This window comes from Musca autumnalis, unplaced genomic scaffold (genome assembly GCF_047663935.1).
Source record: "Musca autumnalis isolate F117 unplaced genomic scaffold, ASM4766393v1 scaffold_1, whole genome shotgun sequence".
Taxonomy (NCBI): domain Eukaryota; kingdom Metazoa; phylum Arthropoda; class Insecta; order Diptera; family Muscidae; genus Musca; species Musca autumnalis.
In genome coordinates, this window is record NW_027411644.1 from 253305592 (window position 1) to 253327009 (window position 21418).

General features: G+C 35.0%; 1 protein-coding gene across 10 annotated transcripts in view; it reads right to left on the bottom strand.

Moving 5' to 3' along the window:
• Doa (CDC like kinase darkener of apricot) overlaps positions 1–21418 on the bottom strand; it is a 470031-nt gene that overhangs the window by 309976 nt on the left and 138637 nt on the right. The gene's annotated exons all lie outside the window — the stretch shown is intronic.

The following is a 21418-nucleotide window of genomic DNA, read 5'->3' on the forward strand; positions in this document are numbered from 1 at the left end:
ATATGACATCGAATAGTTTTCTATACATAGAAGACCAATTATGAGTTTATTCTGTACATAAAACACCTCTTATGAGGGTCTTCTATAGATAGGAGTCCTCTCATGGGTGTTTTCTATGCATAGAAGACCTCTTATAAGACACTTCTATGCGTACAAGACATCGTATGAGAGTATTCTATGATGAGGGTGTTCTGTATTTAGAGACCTATGGTGAGGGTCTTCTATAAATAAGAGACCTTGTACAAAGTTGTTTTATTCGTAGAAAATCTTCCATACATAGGAGACCTCTTAGGAGGGTCTTCTATACATAGAAGACCTCTGATGAAAGTCTTCTATTGGAACGATGTATTTCTATACAATAACGTAGTTATAATTGGTTGATATTTCAAAAATATGCAAAAATCCTATGTCGAATAATTATGCAAATGAATTACTTTGGGAAAGCAGGCCGCGATTTTCACGAAATCAGGAATGGGTATGATGTCAACTGAGCGCTTTTTAATGGATTTCAAACTATTTTTTCGGTCTCCAAAATGGATAATAAACGTGGATTTTTGAGGGGAAGCACGAACGTGTCACGCGTGATTGTTGAAATGACACGTTTACCAACTCCAATAATTAATAATTAATTAATAATCCTGACACGAAATATTTTTGAGAAAACACGAAGTGTTGTTTTTTTTTTCTGGGCAAAGTTTGAATAACATGTACCCGCTAGACACGAAACACGAAGTAAATTGAAAAGACATGCACAATACATACAACAAATATCTGGGATACTGGACTGGTGGAATATACACTAGTGATACGAAGTATTTTGAGAAGACTCTTGTTTCACTTTAACAATGTGATTAAATATCAAAATTTATGGCAGGCTGTTACATGTTTAACACGATTGGCGAAGTGACCTTAATATGAGTTGAAGTGTTGAACGGAGGAGGTACATGAAGGAATAGACAAACTGGATCTAATTTGGGAGTCATTCATTTCGATAGTTATCCTAGCAAACAGCAATTGGTCATCATAGGATTTTTAGAGCATTCGGGCAATTATGTCAGGCAGCGGGGACAGAATCACAAGGACGGTAGCGTTGATGAGAATGCCAAAACAATCATAGAACAGCCCTTAAATTGTGCTTAATCAGAAATATTGAACATTTGTGAGGGAAATATCCGCATCTTCAGCCATAATTACGTTCAAGAGAAATATTACGAAGTGCAAAGGCTGGACTAGTATAAAAATATCATAATTATCGTGTTCATAAGTCATCTGGTGCTTTATGAGATTTGTGACAATTAGATCAGGAAGTATGGACTTGTCCAACCAAACAAAAAAAAATCATACCATTGTAATTAGGGGCCGAAAGGACTACCTTCGAGAAAAGACCTTAAGCGGCACTTCAGTGAAAATCTGGAACTATCGTGAGGAGTTAAGCCGATATAGTACATCTCCAAAATTGCTTTAAGTATGTAGAAGAAGATTACGATATAAAAATCTTGAACGAAATCGGTCAGTCAGACAGACGGACGATCGAAGACCTCTCATGAGGGTTTTCAATACTTAGGAGCAGTCATAAGTGGGTTTTTATACTAAGGAGACGTCATAAGAGGCCTTCTATACATAGAAGGTCAATTGTGAGGGTCTCCTATACATTGAAGACATCTTATGAAGGTCTCTTAGGAAGGTATCCTATATATAAAAGTCCTTTAATGGGGGTCTCCTGTATTTAGGAGACCTCTTATAAGGGACTTCTATAAGACATAGGGTCTTATATACGTAGACGACCTATTATAAGGGTCTTCCATACATAGGAGGCCTCTTATGAGGGTCTTCTATACATAGGAGATCTCTTATGAAAGTCTTGTATACGTAGAAGACCTCTCCATAAGGGTCTTCTATGCATGGTAGACCTTTTACGAGCGTCTCCTTTATGTAGAAGACCTCTCATGAAAGTCTTCTATATATAGGTGGCCTCTCATGAGGGTTTTATGTACATAGCGGACCTCCCATGAAGGTCTTCAATATGTAGGTGATCTCTTGTGAGGGTTTTCTATACATAGGGGACCTCTTATGAAGGTCTTCTGTTTTTATGAGACCTTTTGTGATAGTCTTCTGTACATGGAAGACCGTTTGCGAAGTTATTTTATTCGTAGATCATTTTTTATGCATAGGAGACCTCTTATGAGGTTCATCTATACGTAGAAGACCTCTCATAAGGGTCTTCAATACATAGGGGGACTCTTACGAGGGTCTTTTATACATAGGAGACTTCTTATGAGGGCCTTCTATGTGTAGAAGACATCATATGAAAGACTTCTATACATAGGAAACCTCTTATGAGTGTCTTCTATACGTAAAATAGCTCTAATGAGGGTCTTCTATACATAGGAGAGCTCTTACGAGGGGTTTCTATACGTAGAAGATCTCTGATGAGGGTCTTTCGTACTTAGCAGACTTCTTCGAAGGGTCTTCTGCACATTGATGTCCTCGTTCGAGATTATTTTATCCACAGAATATCTTTCATTCATAGGAGAGTTCTCTTAGGATGGTCTTCTTTACATAGAAGTCCTCTGATGAGGATCTGCTGTACTTAGGAGACCTCTTCTGAGGGACTTGCATACATAGGATAACACATATGAGGGTTTTCTATACGTAGGAGGCCTCTTATGAAGGTCTACTACATATAGGTGACCTCATATGCGGATCTTATATTCAGAGGAGACCCTTATGAGGGTATTCTTTAGATAGGAGACCTCTTATGAGTTCTTATATGCATAGAAGACCTTTTATAACGGCCTTCTATACATAGGAGACCTCATTGAGGGTCTTCTATTCGTAGAAGACCTCTTATGAGGGTCTTCTATAGTCAGAAGACCTCCCATGAGGGCCTTCTATATATAGGTAACCTCTTATAAGGGGTTTCTATTCATAGAAGACATCTGATGTCGGTCTTCCGTACTTAGGAGACTTCTTCGGAGGGTCTTCTAGACAAAGAAGTTCTCGTTCGAGGTTATTTTATTGGTAGAAAATCTTTCATTCATAGGAGAGTTATCTTAGTATGGTCTTCTTTACATCGAAGTCCTTGGATGAGGGTCTTCTGAACTTAGGAGACCTCTTCTGAGGGACTTTCATACATAGGAGAACGCATATGAAGGTTTTCTATACATAGGAGGCCTCTTGTGAAGATCTACTAAGGTGACCTCTTATGAGGGTCTTCTATTCAGAGGAGACCCTTATGAGGGTATTCTATAAATAGGAGACCTCTTATGAGTTCTTATATATAGAAGACCTTTAGCAAGGTCCTACTATACCCTCTTTGAGGGACTTCTATTCATATAAAACCCTTTTGAGGGTCTCCTATTCTTCGAAGACCGCTTATGAGGTTCTTCCATTTGAATAAGACCTCTTATGAGGGTCTTCTATTTGAAGAAGACCTTCTATGAGGTTCTTCTATTCATAGAAGACCTCTTATGAGGTTTTCCTATTGGTAGAAGACCTCTTATGATGGTCCTCTATACGTGGAAGAACTCTATCGAGGGTCTTCTATTCGTAGAAGACCTTTTATGAGGGTATTCTGTACTTATAGGAGACCCCTTATCAGGATCTTATATACATAGAGACCTTTTATAAGGGTCTTCTATTCGTGGAAGACCTCTTATGGGGCTCTTACGTTCGTAGAATACCCCTCATGAGGTTCTTGCATTCGAAGAAGACCTCTCATAAGGTTTTCTAGACCTTTTTCTGATATAATTCGAAACATTTTAGTTGTAATTCGTAACACTTCATTTGTAATTCGAGAATTCCATTTGTAATTCGAATAATTTCATTTGTAATTCGAATACGGGCAAAATGTACCTCATCGAAATAATGGTTTTAGACCCCAAGTATGTTTGGACGAAATGTGTTTCAGACAATTTGGAGCCGATTGAGCAATGTCCGTCCGTCTGTCTGTCTGGCTGGCTCGAGCGCACGATAACTCTCGAACGGATAAACCGATTCGGTTCAAATGTTGGCTCTCGTAATATTTTACCCAAACTTAGTTTAAGTTCGAAGATGGGCTATATCGGTCCACTCCTTCCGGTACCTCCCCCACAAAAGTTTGAAAATGTTCGGAAAATTTGTGCGCACGATAACTCTTGAAGGGAGTAACCTATGTGGTCCATACTTTGCCCATCGTGAAATGTGTGTTTCAATATGGACTCAATCGGTCCACTCCTTCGGGTACCTCCCACACAAAATTTCGGAAAAGTTCAGTTTAGGGCCATCTCTCGAATATCTTTGATTTTTGTTTTAGCAACTTGTAAACACTGCCCTCCATACGACGGTAGGTACAAGTTTCATCAGGGGCAAGTCCATACTTCCTTAGAAAATAGCCTGAAAGTTGCAAAACACCTCTATGACACCGTGTGAGGTGGTTGGAGCGCAAGATAACTCTCCAACGGATCTGCTGATTGAGTCCAAAATTTGGCCTTAGTAATATTTTGTCCAAACATAGTTAAAGTTTGAAGATAAGCCGTATCGGTCCACTCCTTCAGGTACCTCCCCCACAAAATTTCAAAAATGTTCGGAACAATTATTCGTACGGTAACTTTTGAAGGGAGTGGCCGAATTGGTCCATACTTTACGCATCTTAATATATCTACCAGATATAGATCAGGTTCAAATATGAACTATATTTGTCCACTTCATCCAGTACCTCCCAAACAAAATTTCGGATAAGTTCACTTTAAGACCTGCCATCGAATCACTTTTATTTTTGTTGAAGCAACTTGCATTCGCTGCCTCAATTATGATGGTAAAAGTTTTTCAGGGGCAAAACCACACTTGTTAAGCAGACAGCCCGAAGGGAGTAAAACCCCCTTATGGCACCATATGTAGTGGCTGGAAATCGACTTCCATAATGGTCAATGTCGATCCATTCCTTTAAGTAATTCCCCCGCAAAACTTCTGCTCTTTAATCTAATCAACATTTTTGTCGGTTCATACGATCAAAATTTTTAAAACCCTCTAAATACATACGTTTTTTGGGAAAAAAAATTGTTTCAATATACACAGGCTGAGGGTATATCTCTGTCGGCCAAGCCGACTGATACTTTTTTACTTGTTCAGATGTAATTCGAAACATTTTAGTTGTAATTCATAACATTTCATTTGTAATTCGAGAATTCTATTTGTAATTCGAGAATTCTATTTGTAATTCGAATGATTCCATTTGACATTTGAATTATTCCGATTGTAATTCGAATAATTCTATTTGTAATTCGAATTATTCAATTTGCAATTCGAATTATTCTATTTGCAATTCGAATTATTCTATTTGAAATTCGAATTATTTCATGTGTAATTTAAATTATTTCGTTTGTAATTCGAATTATTCCATTTGTAATACGAATTAATTTATTTGAAATTCAAAACAAACAAAATTGCAAAATATTTTTTGTATTGATTTTATAGCTGTATCTTTCGAATTACGAATAAAATGATTCGAATTACAAATGAAATAATTCGAATAACAAATGTAATAATTCGAATAACAAATGTAATAATTCGAATTACAAATGGAATAATTTGAATTTTAAATGCAATTATTCGAATTACAATTGGAATAATTCGAATTTTAAATGGAATTATTCGAATTACATATAGAATAATTCGAATTACAAATGAAATATTTCGAATTACAAGTGGAATAATTTGAATTACAAATCGAATAATTCGAATTACAAATGAAATGTTACAAATTACAAATAGAATTGTCGAATTACAGTTACAATAATTTGAATTACATATGAAAAAGGTGTATTCTTAGGAGATATATGTATTATGAGGGTCTTCCACAAATAGGAAATTTCTAATAATGGTATTACATACACAGGATATCAGTTATGAGGGCCTCCTATACCTACAAGACTTCTTGCGAGGGTCTTCTACCCCTGGGGAAGTCGGTCTTCTTCCTCATTGTGCGATTTGTTTGAAAGTGGAAACATTATAAAAGTATTTTCTAAAGGTAGTTTTTTTCAAAATGATTTTCAAGAGGACCCCCACCATTCAAATGTTTTCCATTATTCAGGAAACTCTTACTGACCTATTTATCAGCTATGTAATTCGATAATTAAATATTGATTTACCAGATATTTTTCAATTGTATAACATAACTGTAATAATAATAGGAACAGCAGTGGAAATAGCTACAAACAAGAAAAGCATAAATATTGCAAACAATTTTCCATAAATTTTCAAATGCTATGATATTTAATACCTCGTGTTTAACAACAAATACAAGAAAGAAAGAAAAAAAATACACTCGTCATTACATGGGAAAAGAAAAGCCATAACAACAACTAAATTAAAAATAAATAACAATAAAAAAACAATAACCAAATTCTTATAAGCCAAAAAGTCAGCCAGCCCTATGCTAACCTAAAAAACATGAAACGACGATAAAGCAGAAAAGTGGCGGTAGTGGGAGGGGGCTCAGTTGATTGTGGCGAAAGAAAGCCACCAATAAAATTGTAATCAATAACCAGAATGAAAGAAGAGACGACGACGACGACTCCATATAATTATCAATTGCAATGCAATGGTGTGGTGTTGTTGTTGCTGTTGTTTTTATTGGAGGGAGATGCCATTTACGCACTTTATCGTCTTCTGTTGTTATTGTTGTTATTGCTTACTACTGCTGCTACTGGCATTTCTCCTCCTACGGGTTGCAATGGAAACCAATATCAATGCGCATTTATTGAAGCATTACCGATCGTAGAAAGAGTCGTTGCTCTCCACGGTTGAATGCATGTCTTGACCTAAAAAACAACTAATCGAACAGCAATAACAACAACATATAAATACGACCAAAGTATATTTCTTCTTGAATATGATGATAACAGAAAAGGCACTACCAACAACAACACATCAATAATAATAATAATAATAACTTCTCCATGAGAAGTAAGTAGTGAGAGTGTACATCATGCTAGGCACCAGCTGGTAGCCAGCGCTGAAGAAAGGCAAAGTATGTATTTTGTCTTTCTTTATTCTTGTGGCTTATGGCAATTGGGAAATTTATGCCCGCGTTTATGCTCACATTTAGGCATGTTAAAGATAATGATCATGGCGTTCATCAGTGTTGTTAACTGATGGAGGGTTAAAAAAATCGCTAAGTTTTGATTTTTATAAATTCAACTTGTTAAAGAATTTTCGCGGCTTTAATTCTGTGGTTATCAAAAATCAGTTGTATCAAAAGTTGATAGCTTCTGAGCTTCGTGTAAAACTAAAGACTAGGTAATACTACTAATGTTGAACAATCTTGATCTTTGAGACATTCATTCCGTTCACCAAAAGGAACCTGGTCGTTCCTTTCGTTCGTTAGTCAATTTTCGTTCATTTTTTATACTGTGGCATATGTAACATTTTAATGTAAAATGACATAAAGGAACTTTATTCAATCATTGAAATTAAAATAAACTAGAACAGCTATATGAACGAGAGGAGCTAAATGAACGATAATAAACGAATGAGCTAGATATGGTTTCATTTGTTCAGTTCACGGAATAGTTCCTTTGAACTAGTTAGTTAAAAAAACGACACAACTCTTAAAACTACATATTTTGAGGTATATAGTTTAGAAATTAAAATCAAACACATTCTAACTCCCTGTAAGGAATACTTCTTTATAACGAAGTTGTTATTAAGGCACAAGAGAACAATCTTACACAAAATTATCTGTTTAACGAATTTCTCTACAACCTAGTAATCCGTCGCTCCCGAAGGGTTATGTTATGAAAAAGTTCAACTGTAATTGACATCCATCAATTAATTAGAAGAATAATTTAGTTTCATAAAAAAATATATGGGATTTAAATTTTTTTTCAACCCTTTATCCACTGACTGACTTATTAGGTACAATTCCTACAACGGAGATAATAAAAAGAATATAAAGAAAACCAACTGTTTAGAATTCCTTCAGATTTTGGTCAGAACTATCTAAACAAATTCGGCTAGAATTAATTATAAATAACGGAAAAGTCAAATAGTCGAACAAGTACAGATATTGTACAAGACTTGTAGGATCTTGTGCAGGTTTATTTTGTTTTTAGACGGAACAAGACCCTTTGTAGATAGTATACCTTTTGACGAGGCTTTGCCTATAGATCGAAGACGCATTAGAAGGAAAACGTACTATAGGTAAAAGTGCGTCTTTTATAAAGAAGATGCCATAGATACTGAAGACGTATTTATATCATCATCAAAATATGCCTCATCGACATATTAGTTTGAAACCTCAAGTATGTTTGGACGGAATCCGTTTTAGATAACTTTAAGTTGATTTGTCTGTCTGTCTGGCTTGCTGGTGTGCAAAATAACTCTCGAACAGATAACTCGATTTGTTCCAAATATTATCCAAACATGACTATACCGTCCCACTATTTCGGATACCTTGAAACTCAATATTTTTGCTGGCTGGTCTGCACGATCACCCTCGAAGTATTAAATTTTGAACAACATTTTAAACTTCGTAAAATAATATATAATATTAGATAACTTCCAAAATGGGCCATATCGATCACTCTATCGGGCACGTCCACCACAAACGTTCAAAAATGTTGTCTAAAATGCTAAGCACTATAACTTTCGAAAGGAGTAACTGTTATTGTCCAAACTTTGCACATCGTAATGCCTCTTCCAGACATAGACCAGATTCGTATACAGAGCATATTTGCCCAATTCGAAAACGTCAGGGACACTTGTTTGATTATGTTAATACGTTTTGCAGCAGATTGTCCTCGCTCACTTCCAACAACCGATTTTTATACCCTCCACCATAGGATGGGGATATATTAAGTTTGTAACTACTCGAAATAATCATTGTAGACCCCACAAACTATACATATTCTTGATCAGCGTGCAATTCTACATCGATATAGACATGTCCGTCCGTATGTCCGTCTGTGGAAATCACTCTAGCGTCCGAACGGATTGACGTAGGTGGATGAAATTTTGGGAAAATCTATTACTTGTATTATTTGGACTTTTGGTATTGAAAGCGGGCTATGTAGGTCCACGCTTTCGTATAGCCCCCATACAAAATGACGCGTCGTCGTTTTAAGGAATTTTTAAGATATTTGTCCCATTTTACCACTGAATTGGTTGTAATTTGGTATTTTGTGTCTCCAGAGGCCAAAAAACATTCCTACCAAAGTTGGTTTATATAGGTCCACGTTTTGGTATAGCCCGCATATAACACCCCATATAAAGTAAGAGTCATTTTAATATAATTTGACAACAGAATCGGTTGCAACTTTGTATTTTGTGTTTCCAGAGGCTAAGAAACATTTCTACCATAATATGTTTATATAGGTCCACGTTTTGATATAGCCCCCATAGGACGATATCTCCCGATTTTCGGTATTATCACACCGAGGTGGCTGAAATTTGGTATTTAGTCTTCGTTGGCGGTATAAAACTTCCCCTCCAGAAATATGTAGGTATAGGTCCGCGCCATCATATAGCCCTATAGAACGGTAACTTCCGATTTTCGGTATTTTGAAGGTTGTGGCCACATTAATCGACCGAAATGGCTCAAATTTGTGGTGGAGGGTATACAAAGTTCGGCCCGACCGAACTTAACGCTTTTCTCACTTTTTCTATTTCAACAGCACAAGTCATTGAGGGAAACCTAATCAAGTCCAGGATATAAACCATATGTGTTTGATTCAAGCTTGTGGCACGAGAACTTCTACGCCGAAGCTACGATATATTACGCCAATGGGTTCGAAGATATCAAAGGGGCAATTGCCTAAACCGGTAGTTACTATGACGTTATCTTTGGAGCTCGAGGTTATTGGGAAATGAAGAATATATCGTGTTCGTCAGAATCCCGAAAAAAGACACGCCTGTTGGTGCTCTTCTTGGAAGTTCAACATCTATCAAAACAATGGCGAAACAAATTAGAGCCACATAGACCCCCCATACCAAGAACATTTCACTATCTTTATGACAACTTTGCGTTCGATCGGCTGCTGAAATTTTGTTTAGATGATGTACTCTCAACCTCGAACCAAAAGAAATGAAGCAAGCACAATACTTCTGACGGCTATAGGGGTTTTTGAGTTTTTGGGCCAATTTCTCAGGAAGTGTGGATTCGACCAAAAAAAATTTACCATTTTTACTAAGGCCGCATTTTGTACGCGCACTTGTTGCTAAAAATTTAAAAACAATCCAAAAGCGAGTCCTCAAACTACACTCTTTCTAAACATTGTGTGAGAGGTACCCGAAAGAGTGGTCCGACGTAGTCGATAATCGGACATAATTCGAGGCTGTAGAAATAATACGATGTACAACATTTGGATCAAATCAGTTTCTCCTTCGAGGGTTAGTTTACGTACTAAACTGTTTATTTGGTGACGGTAGGCTTTTTTTGGAGCTTTTGGGCAATTATCACAGGAAGTATGGTCTTGCCCCCGAAAAAATTGTGCGGTCGTAAGAACAATTTTTGGAAAATTCAAAACGATCCGAGATGAGCTGTTAAACTGCACTATTCCCAAATTTTGTGTGGTTGTACCCGAAGTCCATATTCCAACCTAATACATGATTAGATGAAATAATACGATGTGCAAAGCTGGGATCAATCGGAAACTCCGCAAGATTGCGAGAGTAATCTTGCCATTTTAGTTGATGCCGTCAAGGTTTGAGCTTTAAGGCCATTATATCAGGGAGTATGGATTCGCCCCCCAAAAACTTGTATCTTCATAAAAGGGGCCACAAGAACAATATGCTGAAAATGATTTCAAACGATCCGAGAAGATATCTTAAGCTTCACTTTTTCCGAATTTTGTGTGGGAGGTACCGAAAGGAGGATATAGTCCACCTTCGAACTTAAAATGAGTTTGGACAGCTTACGAATGCCAAATTTTGGACAGAATCGTGCGCCCTAACCAGCTAGATGAACCGACGGACACCAAATTGTCTGAAACAGATTTCGTTCAAACATACTTGGGGTCAAACCCCGTTATTTCGATGAGGCACAGTTTAGCTGGAAACTTACAAAACTTCGTTTGTCACTCCGAAAATGATATTTATTTATTTATTAATATTATTATTTTTTTTTTTTGTAAAGTCAATGCATTCCGTATCATTTAGTAGAGTTGGTCAATCTAGTTCCCAAAATAGTTCCAAATAATGCCTAGACTAAACTAATCATTCTCTTTTATCGAATTATTCCATTTGTAATTCGAATTATTCCCTTTGTAATTCGAATTGCTCCACTTGTAATTTGAATTATTAAATTTGTAATTCGAATTATTGCATTTGTAATTGTAACTATTTTATTTGCAATTCGAAAAAACAAGATTATTATTTTTGTTTCGAATTTCAAATAAAATAATTCGAATTACAAATTGAATAATTTTACTTACAAATGGAATAATTCGAATTGCAAATGTAATAATTCGAATTGAAAATGGAATAATTTGAATTTCAAATGGAATAATTCGTATAACATATGGAATAATTCGAATTACAAATGAAATAATAAGAATTACAAATGGAATAATTCGAACTACAAATTAAATATTACGAACTATACTATATCTAAAATGTTTCGAATTACATCTTAAAAAGGTGTACCAAAGAAACTATGTGAACTAAAGAAACTATATGAACGCAAGATCTGGACATACAGTCTAACATCTCTATAACTTTCCTGTCACGATTACTTCTCTATAACGAAGTTCTTTTTAAAGCACAAGTGGAAATTCTCACATAAAATAATCTTCGCTATAACGTAGTATTCGTCGGTTCAAGTGCTAGCTGTAGTGCCAATAGTTCCTTGGAATTAGTTCGTTCCGGAACTACAAAACACTACACCATTTTGACATGTAATTCGAAGAGTTTCAGTTGTAATTTGATTATTTCTTTTTAAACGTTTTACTTGTAATTTGAGAATTCCAATTGAATCTCGAATTATATTATTTGTAATTTTAGAATTCCATTTGAAATTCGAATTATTTCATTTGTAATTTGAATTTTTTTCATTTGTAATTCGAATAATTTCATTTGTAATTCGAATTTTTCTATTTGTTATTTGAATTTTTCTATTTGTAAATCGAAGTTTTTCATTTGCAATTTCAAATAAAAAAATTCAAATTACAAATGGAACAATTCGAGTTAAAAAAGAAATTATGCGAATTACAAATGCAAAAATTCAAATTACAAATGAAATAATTCGAATTCAAAATTAAATTCTAAAAATTACAAATGAAATAATTCGAAATTCAATTAGAATTCTCAAATTACAAGAGAAATGTTTCGAATTACATCTGAAATTCTTCGAATTACAACTGAAATTCTTCGAATTACATGTGAAAATGGTGTAGCATTTATCTGTCGGGGTTTTATAGATAAAAATACTGGAACACATATTTTATTGAATAATTCCTCATGACATATTTCTTAAGGCAGAAATGTTCCCTGTTGTGAAAAATTACTAAATTAGCATTACTATTGGTGATTATTCAATACATACTCTCTGCTTTAAATGCAATTTCAAAACATATGCGTGAGCAGTTTGTAAAATTTCAGTTGTAAATGAATAACACTTGACAGGGAAGAGGATATGGTAAAATGCTTGTTATCCAGCCAAGACAATTGACAAAATTAACAATGACAATTTAAAAAAATCAAGAAAAATTCCTAAAAAGTATACATAAAGTAAATTGGAGATATTGTAGGAAGGAATACGGCTAATTGCATGCGTAAGCGTATAAGTAAAGTCCCCAACACCATTTATTTACATGTCAATACCAGCAGTACACATGCGTAGTGAAAAGAAACGAAGAATTTGAAGAAGAAGAAAAAAACCAACCAACGAAAAACAGGTCATCTCCTCTTCCAGAAAGAAAATAAAGTGGACAAACCAATGACTAAGACAGGCTGTCACTCAACTTGCCTTCTTTTGGGACGAAAACCAGCAACAAGCCAGTGAAGAAAATAAATGAAAATATGTCACACTCCGCAAAGGAATGAATGGCTAACGAAAGAATTCTTCCATTTTTTGAAGCTTGCAGTCGTTGGCGGAGTAGTAGAAGGGAGGGAGGGAGTGATGTTTACTCCAAGAAGATGAATGACATTTTATTTGAGGACAAGACAAGAATGTGTGGTGATGAAATGAAAACTTTGGTCAAGTTATTGAGTGGTCTGGCCTGCAAATGCGGCTGCGACTCATTGACCCAATTATGTGAAAGAGACATCACTTTTTTAAATGAGAACAGCTTGTTTTGAGATATTACAAAGTTCATGTGAAAAACATTTGAGGGAAATGTGGAGTTTGGGGACATTGAAATGATTTATTGAAAGGAAATAACAATGAAGACTGAAAATGAGATGAAATGAGGTTTAAAAGGGCCATTGGATCAAAGTCGCATTAATTTTTATGAAAGTATATCAATGGCAAATATTAAGGGAGTACTATAGTATTAAAGACAGAATGCAAGAAAAAACCTTGTTGTTTTCCTAAAACTGTTATTCCCTTTGAATTCCTTGACTTGTCTGTCTCGATATAAAATCAGTAACCTTTTTCGGATTTTTTTTAGAAAAATATTTCATATTTAAAATATTTCACATTTGTTTGAGGACATTATTGAAATCAAATGGACAATGTCATTTGAAAAATGTGGGACCATTCACAATTTGAAATCTCTTCTTAACAAGTAAAAAAAGTATTAGTCGGCTTTGCCGATAGGGATATACCCTCAGCCTGTGTGAATTGAAACACATATATCCCAAAAAATTTAATTTTGGAAGTATGAACCGACAAAAACATGGATTTGGATTAAAGCTCAAAAGTTTTGCGATGGAGGTACCTACAAGAATGGACATAGCCTTTTTTTGGAAGTGGGTCTTATTTTGGGAGTCATTCCTCTCGATAGAAATTGCGACCACCTGTCATTCCAATTGGTCACCATATAATTTAAAGCTTTTGGACCACTATATCAGGAAACATGTACTTCCCTACGAAAAACATAATATCGCAGTAATCAAAGCCACCAGGAGTACCTTCGGTAAAAGTTTACAAAGGATCTTTGAAAAGAGCCTCAGCTGCACAAAAATTTTGAATTTTTGGTGGTACCCCAAGAAATGGACCGATAGGGCCCACTTTTGAACATAAACTAAGTTTGGACAAAATATTACGAAACCCAAATTTTGGACCGAATAGGTTGATCCGTTCGATGTTATCGTGCGCTCCAGCCAGTCGGACGGACAGACGGACGGACTAAATGACTACAAATTGTCTGAAACGGAATGAATTTCGTCCAAACATACTTGGGGTCTAAAACCATTTTTTCGATGAGGCACATTTTGTCCGTATGAAAGTGTGTATACTAGGGTTATGACATTTTCACAACCTCATATCCATGTATCATAGCGTGATGAGTTTCTACATAAGATTACATAAAATTTTAATTATAAGGTGATTTTGTGAAAAACCCTCAAGCACAAAATGATTTTGAAATTTGAATTTATCAGAATTATGGGCAATATTTTGAGCAGATATATAATTGAAAATAACTTTAGAGCCACATGAGATAACCAAACTGACATAACATTTGTTTCTAATTTTCTTTCATTCTAGGAATCATAAACATTTCGTAAACGCTTTTTTTTTCAAAAATATAATTTTTTAACAAATTTTTTTTCGAAATTTTTTCAAAGTGGTTCGTGACCTTTTTCTATATTTGAATGGTATATTCGTTCGTGCAACAGGAAATAAATTTTGAGAAAAAAGTTTCAGTAATTTTATACATTTTTCAAAAAAAAAAACCAGTAGGAAAAGACCAAAGTCGGGCGGGGCCGACTATGTAATACCCTACACCAGTCGAAATGTGTAAAAATGGAATAATTAGTATACATCCCAATACGCAAATTGGAGCCATATTTGGGGAAAATCGTTAAAATACCTAAAATCGGGAGGTACCGTTATATGGGGGCTACAAAAAACATGGACCTATCTTAAAAATTTTAAGTGGCGAAATTTCGTGGCCACTTGGAACCACATATGTAAAATTTCAGCTAGTTCAAGCAAAAAATGTGGCTAAGATCCCTAAAATACCGAACCGTGGACCTATCTTGAAAATTTTTAGTGGAGCAATTTCGCGGCCATTGAGAACCTCAAATGTAAAATTTCAGCTAGTTTGGGCAAAAAATGTGGCTAAGATCCATAAAATACCTTAAATCGGGAGGTATCGTTATATGGGGACTATACCGAACCGTGGACCTATCTTGACAATTTTTAGTGGAGCAATTTCGCGGCCATTGGGAACCTCAAATGTAAAATTTCAGCTAGTGCAAGCAAAAAATGCGGCTAAGATCCCTAAAATACCTTAAATCGGGAGGTATCGTTATATGGGGACTATACCGAACCGTGGACCTATCTTGACAATTTTTAGTGGAGCAATTTCGCGGCCATTGAGAACCTCAAATGTAAAATTTCAGCTAGTTTGGGCAAAAAATGTGGCTAAGATCCATAAAATACCTTAAATCGGGAGGTATCGTTATATGGGGACTATACCGAACCGTGGACCTATCTTGACAATTTTTAGTGGAGCAATTTCGCGGCCATTGGGAACCTCAAATGTAAAATTTCAGCTGGTTTGGGCAACAAATGCGGCTAAGATCCTTAAAATACCTTAAATCGGGAGGTACCGTTATATGGGGGCTATACCAAAACTTGGACCGATATAGCCCATCTTCGAACTTGATCTTTCAGCGAAATCGGTCAACAAATGCGACCTGTATGTTGCGAACGGACGGACGAACGGACATGCATAAATCGACCTAGAAAGTGATTCTATGTATATCCCTAGAAGTAACTATGGGTCTATCTCGCTTCCTTTTGTATGTTACATACAAATCCACTAACACATAATACCCCTTACCACATAGTGGTGTAGGGTATAAAAAAAATTAATGGGCCGATTCCGTACAGCGAGGCGAGTCATGTCGCGTCGTCTATCGTCTCTGTGACAAAATTTAAAAAATGCACTACGTACAGCGATATAAAATAATCGTCGATAACAAGTTATTTTTATTTTTTTTTATTTTATTTTTATTCGTTAGTAAAAATGTACGGCGACAGCTAATTTGTTGTCGCCGGAAAATGAACATTTCGGCGACAAAATTTGACGACGTCAGGCGATATTGCCATACGGAATCGAAAAATTGCATTTGGCGACGCGACACGACTCGCCTCGCTGTACGGAATCGGCCCATAAATCTATTTGTGCGTGATTTTTTTATATTTCAATAAAATAAAAGTGATTTTGGTGATTACTAAGAAGTTCATTCATCCGTGCTACAGGAAATCTGTTTTGGAGGAAAAATGTCGAAAAGTCATAACCCTAGTGTATACCCTTGTTAGCATAATTGCTGAGGTTATAAAAACTCCATATAAACCACAATGTCCCTAGGGACTTATTATGAAAAAATAGTAACAAATTTAAAAAGAAAGAAAAAAACATTTTCTTGTATAAATATTTATTCAACAAAGACTCAGTGAAGTTTCAAAAATATACAAAAATAGAACAGAAATGGGTTGAACCAACACCACCCATGTCTTATCATTTCAAATATTAAATAGAGGAAGAAAGTAAATAAAATTTTAAGTCTAACAAAATTGTTGTTAAATTGTACAAAAAAAACGAGGGTGAGCGAATAGTGACGTTTAACAAAAAATGGAAGATAATAATGCAATGAACGCAGTTGCTGCTGCTATTGCATAGAATTTATTTTTCAACAGATATGATAAGAATGATAATTCAAATTGATTTACTCCATGGGAACTTAAAAATAACCAACAACAAAAACACGACAAGGTAAAAGGAATTGAGGGGTAAATTTTTCAATAGACTGACAGACAGACATACTCTTGAAGAACAGGCGCAAAAACACTCTTTGATAAGAATAGACCGAAACAAAATCTTATCTAACCCACCGAAAAAAGACGAAATGAAATGAAATTTTATACAAATGATAAGAGTAGAAGGAAAACGCATGGGGTTTTTGACCAACCAACATACGTATGAAAAAGTCAACAATTGTTGTTTCGATTATGATGGCCATTGGTTTCAAATCAAACGCACAAACACTGCACAATGCGTAATTACAAATAAATAATCATTATATAAAAAATATAAATCTATAACAAAGTAAATTACTGTCTTTAAGCCATTTAATGCCTTATACAATCGCAATCAAATGTCATAATTGAAAAGTGGCAAGGCATAAATCCGCTTAGATAAGACACAACAAATAATATTTTTATTGTATTGAATTAAATCATTTAATTCCATTCCGACATATTAATGCAAATAATGAAAACATGGCGTCTCCTAATTTTTGTAGGGAAAATACACCAAAACAGGTAAAGAGGAATATGTCAACTTCCTAAAACACCTATGCTTATCACTGTAAAAAATATTAACAGGTGTGGGGACCTAAATGTTCTTTGGAACAGATATTTTATTTTTAGAAGTAGATAGCTTTTTCGTTTGGAAGTTTCCAGCGTAAAGTTGTAGGCGATTATGAGCTAGGTATAAATATAATAAATGTTCCAGTAACATCCCAGAAGGGACACGGGAGACTTCTCTCATATCAATGAGTGCACCCCGATTGATATTAGCTCAATGATATGGGACCTACAGTTTATCACCGACTTCGGACGGCGTGTCCTATGACACCACTTTTAGAGAAGTTTTACATGCCAGAAAACTCAAAAAATGTCGCCGCATACCATTGCACCACGGTAGGTCAATTTCTTTGGAAGTATTGGCTTCCACTAGCAAAAAAAAACTTTAACACGATCCTAAAATTGGTGTCATTAGACATGTCATTAGGTTTCGTCTATAAAATGCAGGTCCCACATCACTGAGTAATAAGAATCCGAAAGCACTCGTTGATATGAGAGAAGTTACCCTTGTAGGATATTTGTGGGTTGTGTGGTGGTTTCAGGGTTACGACATTTTTTCATCCTCATATCCCCTTATCATAGCGTGATGGGTTTCTACATAAGATTACATAAAATCTTAATTATAAGGTGAATCGGTGAAAAACCTCACGTACAAAATAATTTTAAAATTCGGATTTTTAAGAATTATGGGCAATTTTTTGAAGTCACTGCAAGCAGATATATAATTGAAAATAAACTATAGAGCCACATGAGATATCCAAACTGACATAACATTTGTTTATCGCAAATTTTCTTCAATTCTGAGAATCATAAAAATGTCGTAAACGCGTTTTACAAGGATATGATTTTTTAACAAAAAATAAATTCAAAATTTGTTCAAAGTGGTTTGGGCATGAACTTATTTTAATGGAATAAACGTTATTTTAGTATTAGTACGCCTAAGTTTATTCTTCCGTGAAATAATTTATGAAAAAAATTGATTTTTGTTATTTCATTTTTTTTTTTTCAAAAAATAGTTTCGTTCCCGTACTTTTTAATAGTAAAACTCGTCAAAGAGAGCACTGCAAAAAACTGTTCTCACACACAAGTTTTTTGAAATAGTTCGGGAACGGAAAAATGGAAAATACGTCAAAAAACTGGAACAAATGTCAAAGTCGGCGTATCAGCCAATTAGTCGCCGGCAACCATGTTACTATTTTTTACTCGCCCAAATTTGTCGTGTAAAAAGTTTTTAAAGAGAGCGTCATTCAGCGCCATTTTTGTTTCAAGAGAAGTGAACATTTTACAACTTTTTTGTGAACGAGAACGCTTTTTCGGGTAAAATGTGTAAAAGCAGTAAAAATTGTAAAAACTTTTTAGTTCTGGAACAAAGCTAATATTTTGTTAATATCGATTTGTGATTGAACTTTTTTTATTTCAATGGAATGAACGTTATTTAAGGGATTAATAGGCAAAAGAAGTCCATTCATGCGTGCTACAGGAAATCATTTTTGAAAAAAACCCTAACCCTAATGTTCAATTTGTGGATTTGTTATGCAATAGGGTAAAAGACTACAAGAAGATTACAAGAAATTCTAGAATAACAAATAAATAGACAGCGGAATTTTATGCAACCCCTATTTTTGGTCCGACCTATACCGAAAAATTTCAGGTGGAAAGTTTTATACCCCAAGGAGGACTTAATACCAAATTTCAGCCATTTTGAAGGGATATTGAGGTTACAACTTTCAAAATACCGAAAATCGGGAGGTACTGTTCTATGGGGGATATATGAAGCCGTGGGCTTATACCGACAAAATACTGGCGAAAAGTTGTATACCCCCACCGAAGAATAAGTACCAAATTTCAGTCATTTCGGTGGAATATTAAGGCCACAATCTTCTAAATACCGCAAATCGGGAGGTATCGTTCTATGGAGGCTATATAAAGACGTGGACCTATACCGACAAATTTCAGGTCGAAAGTTTTGTAGCCCCAACGAAAACTAAATACCAAATTTCAGTCATTTCGGTGGGATTATGAGCCCACAACGATGAAAATACTAAAAATAGGGAGGTACCGTTCTATGGGGGCTATATAAAAAACCGAAAAAACCGAGTAAAGTTTCACACCCCCAACGAAGACTTGAAACCGAATTTCAGGCATTTCGGTGGGATATTCAGGCCATAACTCTTTGCTTATGGTTTTGCATAATATGCTCATTATATGCAAATATGTAAAAATATATCAAAATATGCAACATATGCAAAATATGCTAAAATTTCTGGGACTAATTCGTTTTATTTTGTGATAAAAGGAGTTTATGTCTAATCAGATTTTCTCTACGACCATCCAAGCCATGTATGCATTTGCATAGGATACCGCTGCCTACAAATAAACTGTTTCGAATTAAATTTGAACAAGTAAGAAAGTCAGAGATTTACCCTCAGCCTCGGACCTAAAGAAAAGAAGCCAACACGATAATTCTGACGTATGTATATAAAGGGTTTTTGAGATTTTTGACCAATTTCTCAGAAAGTATGGATTTGCCCCCGAAAAAATTTTACCGTCTGAAGTAGGGACGCATATACAACAATTCAAAAACTATCCCTGAACAGTCTTTAAACTGCACTCTTTGCAACGTTTGTACCAAATCGGTTTCTCCCTTCGAGGGTTATCCTATGTGTACACAGTTATGTTGGTACCGGTATGCTTGTTTTGTGAGATCTTGATCCATTATCTCAGGAAGTATGGACTTTCCCCGAAAAAACAAGAACTTTTTGGAAAAAATTTCAAAATGATACGAGATGAGCTGTTAAATTGCACTTTTCCCAAATTTTGTGTGGGAGATAACCGAAGGACTGGCCCGATATAGTCCATATTCCAATCTGATACATGACTTAAGGAAATAATACGATGTGCAAAGTTTGGACAAATCAGAAACTCTCTGCGAGAGTTATCTGCGGATTTTCCATTTCAGTCGGTGTCGTCAAGGTTTCTTGGAGCTTTTGGATCATTATCTCAGGAAGCATGGACTTGCCCCGCAAAAAAAATGTTACCGTCGCACAATGGTTCAGGAATCGATTTTCCTGGCCAAAAATAAAAATTTTGTTTTGTCAAAGATATTTAATTTCTATATGGGATTCGATAGTAAACATATTGAAACTAAGGAAACCAAAAAATTAGGCCCAAATATTGGAAGGTGTGGGCGTGGCGTGCCCCTAAAAACGAGCATTTTCCACATTTTTGGGAAATACGTCATTTTTGCAAATTTCTGGAGAAAGACGAAGCTATTTCTCTGAAACTATAACATATATTGTGTTCATTGTTTTTTATAAGGTAGATAGGATTGTGGCCTTTAAAAATAGTTTCAGTAAATTACCGTAGCGTTTACACAACATGATCTATTTTATTTTTCCTCGGGTACTAAATTTTATGAAATTCCAAATTTAGTGGACTAGAACTTTTGTGGAACAACATGGAACAAAGTTCTGTTTTCACAGAAAGATGCCCAAAAGTCTCCTCTTCCAGCCCATATATACTTTTGTACCCGTCCCGTTCCGTCCGTTTAACACTTTTTTCAATTTATTGAAATTACATGGGTAAAAATGTGTGTTTTTCTATACTGTTTCCATATGAATTACAGTTTTTTGACACAAATTACAACTTTTTTGAGTATATGAGTTTTTATACGAGTTATATAAGCTTTATTAAAACCCAAGGGGATTTTTTTAATTTTTAAAAAAAATTTAAATTTTTTTTGTAAATTTTTTTTACAATTTTTTGAAAAAAATTTTTTTCGACATTTTTTCGAATTTTTTCTTTGTTAGTTTTTTGGTAATTATTTTGTTTATTTGTTGGTGTTTGAACATCTTTAATACATAGGAAGATATAAAAACCACAAAAACGCTCATATTTTGATGAAAAATAGTTAAAAAACTCAAAAGTTTAACTTTGACCTTGAATTTCTCTGCAACTACC